The sequence below is a fragment of the Alligator sinensis genome, unplaced genomic scaffold (assembly GCF_000455745.1).
Source record: "Alligator sinensis unplaced genomic scaffold, ASM45574v1 scaffold480_1, whole genome shotgun sequence".
Taxonomy (NCBI): domain Eukaryota; kingdom Metazoa; phylum Chordata; order Crocodylia; family Alligatoridae; genus Alligator; species Alligator sinensis.
The window spans coordinates 583,035-592,682 of NW_005842462.1; positions in this window are offsets into that span (position 1 = coordinate 583,035).

The following is a 9,648-nucleotide window of genomic DNA, read 5'->3' on the forward strand; positions in this document are numbered from 1 at the left end:
TGTACACAGGATAGGAACCTGCGTGAACGGTGGGACTTTGCTGTCTGCGTCTCCCAGCAGATGTCTGGGTAGTTTAGGTCCCCCATGACTACTGCCTCCCTAGTTTTTATGGTCTCCGAGAGCTGCCTCAGGAGCCCCAAATCTAGTTCTTCCCCTTGGTGTGGGGGTCTGTAGCAGACCCCTACCACCAAATCCCTTTCTCCTTGACCTCCATGTAACCTAACCCACAATCCTTCTACTTTCTCCTCCTCCGATTCCGTTTTGATAAGGGTCGATGTATATCGCTCATTGACATAGAGCGCAACCCCTCCCCCTGTCTTCCCCACTCTATCCTTTCTGTACAGCTTATAACCCTCAATGTGTACCGCCCAGTTGTGGGAAAAATCCCACCAGGTTTCTGTTAGCCCTACTAAGTCATAGGTGTTTTCTGCAAGCAGGAGTGCTAGTTCATCCTGCCTGCTCCCCATGCTCCTAGCATTAGTGTATAGGCACTTGAGCCCTGTGACTGGATCCTTTGTTGCCCACCGGCTCTGATGCCCAAAGGGCCCCTTATTGCTTACCTGCTTATTGCTTACCTGTGGTGTACTGCTGGCCGCCCCATGGATTGCAGGTTCCCAATGTTCTCCTTCTTCAGGCTGGACTGTCCTTGTGGGTGCCACATAGTTTGGTGGTCCACGGCTTCCCCCGCCCTCATCTTCCCCTCCCCCCGACAAGTCTAGTTTAAAGCCCACCGGAGGAGATCCACCAACCTAGAAGAGAACACACGCTTACCTTTGGGGGACAGGTGAAGCCCATCCCAACTGAGCATGTCTCTCATCATGATGTACGGGTCATTGTCAAGGAAGCCAAAGCCTGCCGAAGCTGAAGGTCTGGGGCAAGGGTGGGATCCCTTAAGTGCCTTGGCCTGCTGGCTTTGCAAGGGTTGCTTAGCAGGCGAGCAGTGGCGGTAGTCCCCCTGTCCCCCAGCGGGCTTAGTTTAAAGCCCAGTGGAGCAGGTCAGCCAGTCTGGCTAAGAAGAGCCTCCTCCCCAGCAGAGAGAGGTGGAGGCTCTCTCTTCCCAGGAGCTCCCTGCCTCTCTCGCCAAAGAGCAGACTGTGGTCATGGAAGCCAAAGCCTTCCCGATGACACCAGCACCGCAGTCTTTGGTTCACTACCTGGATCCTCCTCTCCCTTCTCAGCCCATACCCCGAGACTGGGAGGATCGAAGAGAACATCACTTGTGCCCCCAGACCCTTTAGCCCCACTCCTAAATCCCTGTAGCGCCTCATGACCCGGCTGGCAGAGCTCCGAGCTGTGTCATTGGTGCTCACATGAATAAGGGGCATGGGATAGTGGTCTGGAGGAGCTTAGGGGTCTTCTCCGTAATGTCTCGGATGTGGGCCCCTGGGAAGCAAGAGACTTCCCGGGCTAAGGGGTCAGGGCAGCAGATTCCTCACTCAGTCCCCCTCAGGATGGAGTCTCCCACAACAAACACTTTGCGTTTTGTCCTGGGGAGAGCGGGGGCGATAGCTGCAGTTGAGCCTGTGTTGCCTGCAGGAACTGGCTCTGCTGGGGCTGCAAGAGGTTCGTATCTGTTGCTAAGCTCTGGCGGGGCCGGAGCCTTGGTGCAGTGGGCCTTAGGGCCCTTGACCACCTTGGTCCATCCCCTTGACTGGACAGACAGATATGTGCAAGTTGTATAGCAAGCATACAAGTGTATAGCAAGCATATTTTTAGAAGGTCTCTAGCAGCTGAGAGAAATAACAGAATATAAGTAGTACCATTCAGATGTATAATGCACCTTCCATCTCAGCCTAATATTCCCTCAGTGAAATCCCAAATGGGGCCCCCTGAAAAAATCTTAAACACACTCAGATCCAACAAGCATTTGATCTGTTTTCTAAGAGCCAAAGAATAGAGCATATCATTTAATATAACAGTACCTGGAGATGAAAATGCTGAGAAAAATGGCTTACAAAACTGAAGATAGTATTTAATATTACCCCATGTATGTACTTAATGCTCAGATTTTTAAAAAGCATTGGAACCACAATTTTAAAAATGGATAGCAATCAGAGAGTCATGATCCTTCACATCCATTAGAAACGACACTTACTAGAAAGACAATAATAAAGGTTAGACAGCCCCTGCAGGAGAGACAGATTATAATCCATAATGTATCTGCAGGTCTCTCTCTCACCCCATCACGCTACAAAACTAAGAGTCTAATGATGAAACGCTAGTACATTTGATGTGCATTTTAGGTGAAATTGTTGGCTTGACACTAGTTAATTATAAAAAGGTATCAACTGTGCAATGAAACTACATGGTTCCAAACAGCCCTGAATACACAAACACTAAGCAGAAAATCAGCTATGCAACAGGACTGGAATAAAAACATAAAACATTAACTTGGCTTCCCTGTTCAGCTGTCTTGATTATATGAGTTAATCTTGCTCCAGTAGCCAGAGGAGGGACAGGCCTTCATATCACAAAAGCACCATCATAATTCACGCTAATTTGCACCTTTGTTGGCAGCCTCAGCATAACGAAAAAAGTCAGATTGAGCATATCCAAAAAACTGAACAGAAAGCAGAACTCTCTAAAGAGCAATATAGTAGTAAAATAATAGATTTATTACCCAAGTGAAAAAGCAGACATCATTGCATACACCTATGTTTCAGCCAAAAATCCTTTTTACAACAGAATCTGAGCAATCAAGGGAATTACTAACTCCTCTAGGTCACTAGTTCAAATCCAGCCTAGGTTAACTGTGGCTGAAACTCATTGTTACCTGACAACTGTCCGCTGACCTGTGATAATGAACTGATGATCTCAGTGCAACTGTTAGTGGGCTGGTATTCTTGTTACAAATTACACTTTTCTGGTTGATGCAGAGAGGATGGAGATTTAATCTTTAAGAAAGGGAATTAAACTCATCAAATCCAGCAACTACCACCAATTTTGCTCCTTTCCTTTGCCACCAGCCTCTACAAGTAACTAATTTTCCAGCACAATGATCAGAGCTGAAATTGAATTGCAATGTTGGAAATTAACCATCCCTGTGAGATGGAAAGGGCAGTTTACACATATTGTCAGAAAATGTTGACGAACATACAAATGTCAATTTGCAATCTGAAGGTGATTGCTGCATTCAGATAGACTACAACTGGTGTTTTAATTATTAAAATACTGCAGCAATAAAGAAGTGTAGCTAAATTTGGGAAAGGCTTTAAGCTGAACCCTTTCCTAACATTCTGATAAACTGACATCCATTGGTTGTGACCCCTGATAGTAACTTATACCCTTGCCAACAGCATAGAGGGGACTGTTCCACAGGTGACTAGAGTGCATGTCCAGGACTGCCCCAGTCTGAGCAGCAGCAGGTACCTAGCCCCAAACCTACACCTCCTCAGGAACAAGAACTAGGTATCCTCCTTCGGGCCTGATTGGCATTCTCAAAGCACACCTACCACACACCCACATAACTCACACCCTCCAAAAAATGGAATTGTGGCCACTTCATTTTAAAAGCTCAAAAAAAGGAGAAGCAATTGGTGGTGGTGTTCCTGGACTCCCTTGGCGCAAGCTCCAATGGCGCACCCCCATGGCTGGGAGCCTGGATCAGCTGACAGGGCTCCCAGCCACAGAATACCTTTGTGACTGGTTCCTATCACATCATTAATTGAACATGTGGCTGGGCTGGGGCTCCCAGGCCCAGGGAGTCCCAGCCCAGCCACATGTTCAATTAATGGTGTGATGGGAACCAGCCACAAAGGTATTACACATTTTTTGTGTAATACCTTTGGGCTCCTACACACATGCAAGGAGCTTGTTGGAAATCCAGTGCACTGAAGCAGACTTGATTAATCGAGTCTGTGTCTGCTGGGGCACGGAAACGGACGTGCTCTGGCAGTCTCACACGTCACGTGGATCAGCATCACTGCATATCTTCACACTGACAAAATGATGGTGGTGTGCTTTGAAATAAAACATGTCCAATGAGCTTTAGTTCAAAGTTCCCCACCACCAGTTTTCTAGTGCAGGGATGCGTGGCAACATGACATGCGGGTGCTTTTAATTAGCATAGCTTGCTAATTAAAGTGCCCAGCACCATGCTGAGAACACACATAAAAATGCCCTCTGTGGTTTATTCCTTGTTTTATCATGCCATTAATTGCATTAACATGTGGCAGGGTAACAACTTAAGATGTGATGAACTGGTTAATCACATATTAAGTATAATATGTGCCACGGGCCTCAGACACACGCACACAGCTCAATGTTTCCTGGAGGTAGGTCCAGATGGCTCTGCACTCAGCATGCATGTCTTTTAGTTTGCTATTCTGAAAAGCCTGACTTGTAGGCTCCTAGGTCTTTTATTGGATCTAGACCCAAGTGTCTACATTTTTCTTTTTTAATCACATTTTTGGACACAAGTGTTCCAAGAGATCTCTGAAAAAGCCTCAGGTTGCATTTACTAAATATTAATGGAAATGGATGTTGAGTAGCTTCTAAGATTATATTTGATAGATGTGATACTATTATTCTATAAAGGAGAACCAACTTGAACGCAAAAGATGATAAAGAGGTTATCATGGACCAATTGGCTTAAAAATGTACATGTCTGTTTCATTTGAGGAGGAAAACAACTGATTGTGCAAGACTGAAAATAAGATAATTCTGTGACACAAAAACTATTTCAGAAAAGTCCTTATTAGGAGAAACAAACCAGTGGAAGCCATGACCAAGTAATTACTAGGTCAACAAAACAGCACCCTAAATATGAATTTTTGTGGACAGCAAGGATTAATGGCTACATCACAATCCAAATATGCAAGGGAGCTCTGATTTCATTATCAAAGGACAGGTTACTTGGAGTTCAAGCCTGTGTCATACTGAGTGCTTTCTGCAAGGTGCCAATGCTCACGTCAGTTGTTCAAGTTTATGTGGAGACAATTCCATTGAGTATAATGGAACTGACAATCACTCATTCAAAGAAAGTGTTTATCTTCAAAGGAGATAAAGGGGCTCAAAAGCATGAAATTCATTATTTTTACCAACAGGAATGATTTAGGTTATTGTGATTGTAGATTATTGTGACCCATCTTCATGTTATCAATAAGCAGTTAGCCTCTGGAAGGTTTTTTTTTATTATTATTTTTTGCAGAAAGGCTGCCAGAATCCAGGCAATGCTCCCACCCCACCATGAATAAAACAGTGCTGAGAAGCATATGACATACTAAGCAGCTGTATACTCTGTGAAACCCTGCAAATATGTAAATGTTGGCAACTTGCCAGCAATGGATTGCTTCTTCCATTTGTTGCATGTCATTTACATGCTAGATGCATTGTAAAATCTAAGTAGCATAGCCTGAGACTGCACTCCTCTCTACTCTCTTGGGGCTTTCTAGTGCTGCTGTCAGTGTTTGCATTCTCTCAATGCAACTCTCATTGACTTAAGTGATTGTTCAGTCACATACATGAACACAGACTGGAATTGGAGTTGCCTCTGCAGAGAGGCTCTGTATCTCCCCTTCTCTTTGTTCATCCTTACGGGACTAGTCATAGTCTCACCTTGTGTGTATACTATGTAGAAATCAGTTCATCTGCTATGGAAGTAGAACATGTCTACTCTTTAACAGGTAGGGAGTGCCATGTGAATGTACATTCCACTCAGCTGCAGCAGCCGCTGCCTCCTGCCAGGGGCAGGGGTTTGTGGACCTGGGTCCCTGGCCCCATAGCCTGGGCAGCTGAGGGCCCCCTCTGGTGGGGCAGGGGGCTGGTGGAGGAAAGTGAGGAGCACCAGAAGGGCTGGGGGGGCGAGTGAGAGGTCTTTCATTTTAATCATGGATTTTGTGGTTTGTTTTTTTTATCAGAGAATTTGCGATTTTAATCAGGGAAAACTAGGATCCCTGGCCATTAACAATCAGAATATGGTAGCTTTATAATCACAAAGTTAATATATCCATCCCCATCTTAATTCAGAGCTCTTACCTGAATACTTTTAATGGCTATTAAAAACAGTAATGCTTTTAAACATTGTGAACACTGCTCAGCTGCACCATAAGTAGGGTATACTTAGTGAAGCATAGTATTTTAAATTCAGCAGTAGAATTTGTGGACTCTGGTGCATACTGTAGAAAACAGGAACGTTCCACAGTCATTTGCAGTTTCCCCAGGGCTTAAATCCATTCTTCAGATATCTAAGAAAAGGAACTATTTTCTAGAGAAGAGACAGTTCATGGTACCAGTTCAGGTACACTGGAAGACGGACAGCAGAAGGGCCAGAAATAGTTGCAGTCCTCCTCCTCCTCCTGTACATCTGATTTATCTTCTTAAAGACCTGTTAAGCTAGGTCACCTGTTATGGGAGCACAATCTACTGTCTTCTGGGTGCTGCGGTATGTTCTTTAGTACATGTGTAAGCTACAGGTGGGATAGCGATACCAGTGCCACAATCTCTTCTGGAACACCCCTTGAGGTGAAACAACTGCAGATTCATACTCAGAGCCTTATTTAAATATCAACCAAAGCTAGCTACAGACTGATACCAACCACCTGGGCAATAGGAGATCTGAGTGGGATGTTTAAGGCAATAATTTTTATCTGCCAGGGTTCAAACTTCAAGTTGAAAGCTTGGTGCATTGGTGCTAAATGGAGATTCATTCTTTTAAGGCACAAAGGCTTATAAACTGTATGCATGCCATAGTTGCAAATGCAGTGTTACAGTTATATACTTGCAGCATTTTTTACCCTAAGAACTGCTACTCCAGATTACATGTAGAGCCAGAACAATTTAGCCTTGACATCACTAGTAATTTTAAGATGGAAATGGTTTTACCTCCCTTAGAGAATTGTTCCCAATATTTTTAAGTAACCATCATTTCCCGTACAATACTGTTTATGGTGCTGGCTTTCAACTTGTTGGTGTTTTTATCACAGAGTTTGCAGTTGCTCTTTGTACATGCTTCTTTGAAGATCTCACTTCAACTAAATTTGCTTCATGCTTCTTGTAGAATTCTTGTAGAATTCTTCTTGTAGAATTTGCTTCATTCTTCTTGTATGAATTCCTATTAGAGTCTGTCAGAATAATTTTATCCTATTTGCATGGATGTTGCCAATAAGGTTATAAGCATTTTGGGGACCATTCTAAGAAAGATATAATGCCAAAAAAGAGACTATTAAAATGCCTGTCTACCCCCTCATCTTCTTCTTTTGTCTTCTCCTACAAAGACTAAGCATTAAAACAGCTCTGTAGTACAGATTTGCTCTTTTTTTTTAAATCCACCCAATCTGTGCAGCCATGCTAACTGTTTTTACTTTTACAGCTTAGTTGAACTTAGTTTTCTTAGCCATAGGCCATTGACAGATCTGATTCCCAGAGCAATGGGATCTGATCCCAACAATTGTGCCTCCTGCACAACTATAGTTACAGTTCTGATCTCAAGGTCTCCCTTCACAGCAAGTTGAAAGCTGGGTGCCTACTGGCTCTGGGACCACATGGGGACTCAAACTGGCCACCCATGAGGTTCCCAAAGCCAGCTGACAATCAGCTGATCATCGGCAAAGTCAGGACCACACCTGGGTTGGAACCTCGGTGTGGTCCCTGCCAGCTGACAATCAGATTGCACAAAATTGGATAAGATTGTCAGCTAGCAGAGACTGCAGCAAGGCTGGTTGGAGATCCTGGTTCAATCCTAACCTTGCCACATATTCATTTTGAAGTGTGATGGAAAACAGTGGCAAAAATAATACACCTTTTTTGTGAAATATTTTTGTGGCCGGTTTCCCTTTTGTGGCACTATTCATTTTGTGAACATTTGGCCAAGTTACTACTTCAAAAGCAATTAACAGACTAATTGCATATTTTGTGTAAGTTCTAGCAGAGGCCATACTCACATTCTAGCTACTCTCATGTCAAAAGAGCTGGACAGTATTTTTCCTACTTTCTCTTAATAAAAACTAAATAATAGATCAGTATTTTATTGGTGGAGGGGGCACTAGACAATGGAACCATCAGAATATGCACAGCATATGAAACTGCCACTTCTTTCATTTGAGATGAAGCTGCTACTCTGTAATAGTTAGAAATGGGCCACAAGTGCAACATTTAAATCCAAGATAAAATTTACCTAAAAATCATGGGTATCTTGTCCCAGAAACTTGTTTCAGCACATGACAGAAATAAAAATCAGCTACACATTTTGGATTTAAAGTTGAATTTCCCAAATTCCAGAGTTTAAATTAAGATAAGTCTCTAGATATGGCTTACCCCACATCATTTTCTGGCTTTTTCCTTGTTTACTTGTTTCTTTTATTCTCCACCATTGTTACTAAAAGCCAGACTTCAAGGCTAGAGACAGAAGTTACACAGAAACTGAATTAAATCATTAGAAACTGGTTTAACCTTGTAACAGAACAGAAGCTCCGTGCACATAAACCAGTTTCAAAATGGCTGAAAATGGTTTAAGATAAGTGTGGTTGAACATAGTGTCAGACTTAACTGAATTGGGTCAAACTGGTTTATGAAACTTCTGTCCCAGACTCTTTCCTGGTTCAAATTAAATCACAATCCTCCAGCACCTCAGCATGCTCTCCAGCCCTAGGCTGTGCTGTCTGCTTCAACAGGGAAGTGGGGGAGCATCAGGGACTGCCTCCACCCCCAGGCAAACCCCAGCTGGGGACTGGGGCCAGGCAGGGGGGGTTAAACCCACCTTCCCCTGAGTACAGAGCTGCCAAGCTGCTAAACTTACTGCCTTCTGTGACTGTGGACTACAAATCCCAGAGGCACCTAGAAGCAGAAAGAAGATGTGATGAGCATCCCTGCAGAGTCCTACTGTTGTAATTCTAGACTGCAAATCCCACAGACCTCAGGGGCAGCAGGAAGAGGAAGCAAACACACAACCCATGCTGGCTATGTGCCAGAGACCTGTGCTCTAGCACCCCCTGGCTTCTGGACTGAGCCACAGAAGGCATGATGCTACTTTTTCCTGAATCAAAAATAAATGTGTCCAGTTGTTTCTCAGCTTAATATCTGCATCTTAGATTAACCTGCAAAGACTGAATCAATTCAGCCTCTGGCTTTTTGACTGTTTGTACTTATCCCAAAAGGCTTATCATTTGAGATCAATTAGGATAAGTTCCCAAAGATTTGGATACATGGCTGAACCATCAAGCCATCTTGTATTTGAAAAACTGAGCTAGAAATCTCAACATTCTAACATGAGATTTCCAGCACCTCTTGGTCCATTTTGGGCCACAAATACCAGACCTATCCTGTGATAGTACATCTACAGATCCCATCCAGTCCTGGCCAGAAGTTAAGAAAGTTCAAATAGCTGAAGATGAAAATTAATTGGAAGATAAATAGTAGGGCTGTGCAAAATGGCTATGTTTCATTTCAGTTTCAGATTTGGCGGTTTTGGAGGACAGTGATTTATTTGGGTGTTTTGGATCACTGTTCTGTTTTGATTCGGCCAAATCTGTTTCAGAGTTTTGATGCAGTTTCAGCACTGATTCGGAGATTTGGATCAGCTGGGGAGAGACAGGCACAGCCACGTGGCTGCAGGTTCTCCTGCGACTCCTCCAGCTGTGCCTGCTTCTGCCCTGGTGAGGGGAGTTGCAGGAGAAGCCCCCATGGCTGGCCCGCCTTTTCCCCTCTCCCCCC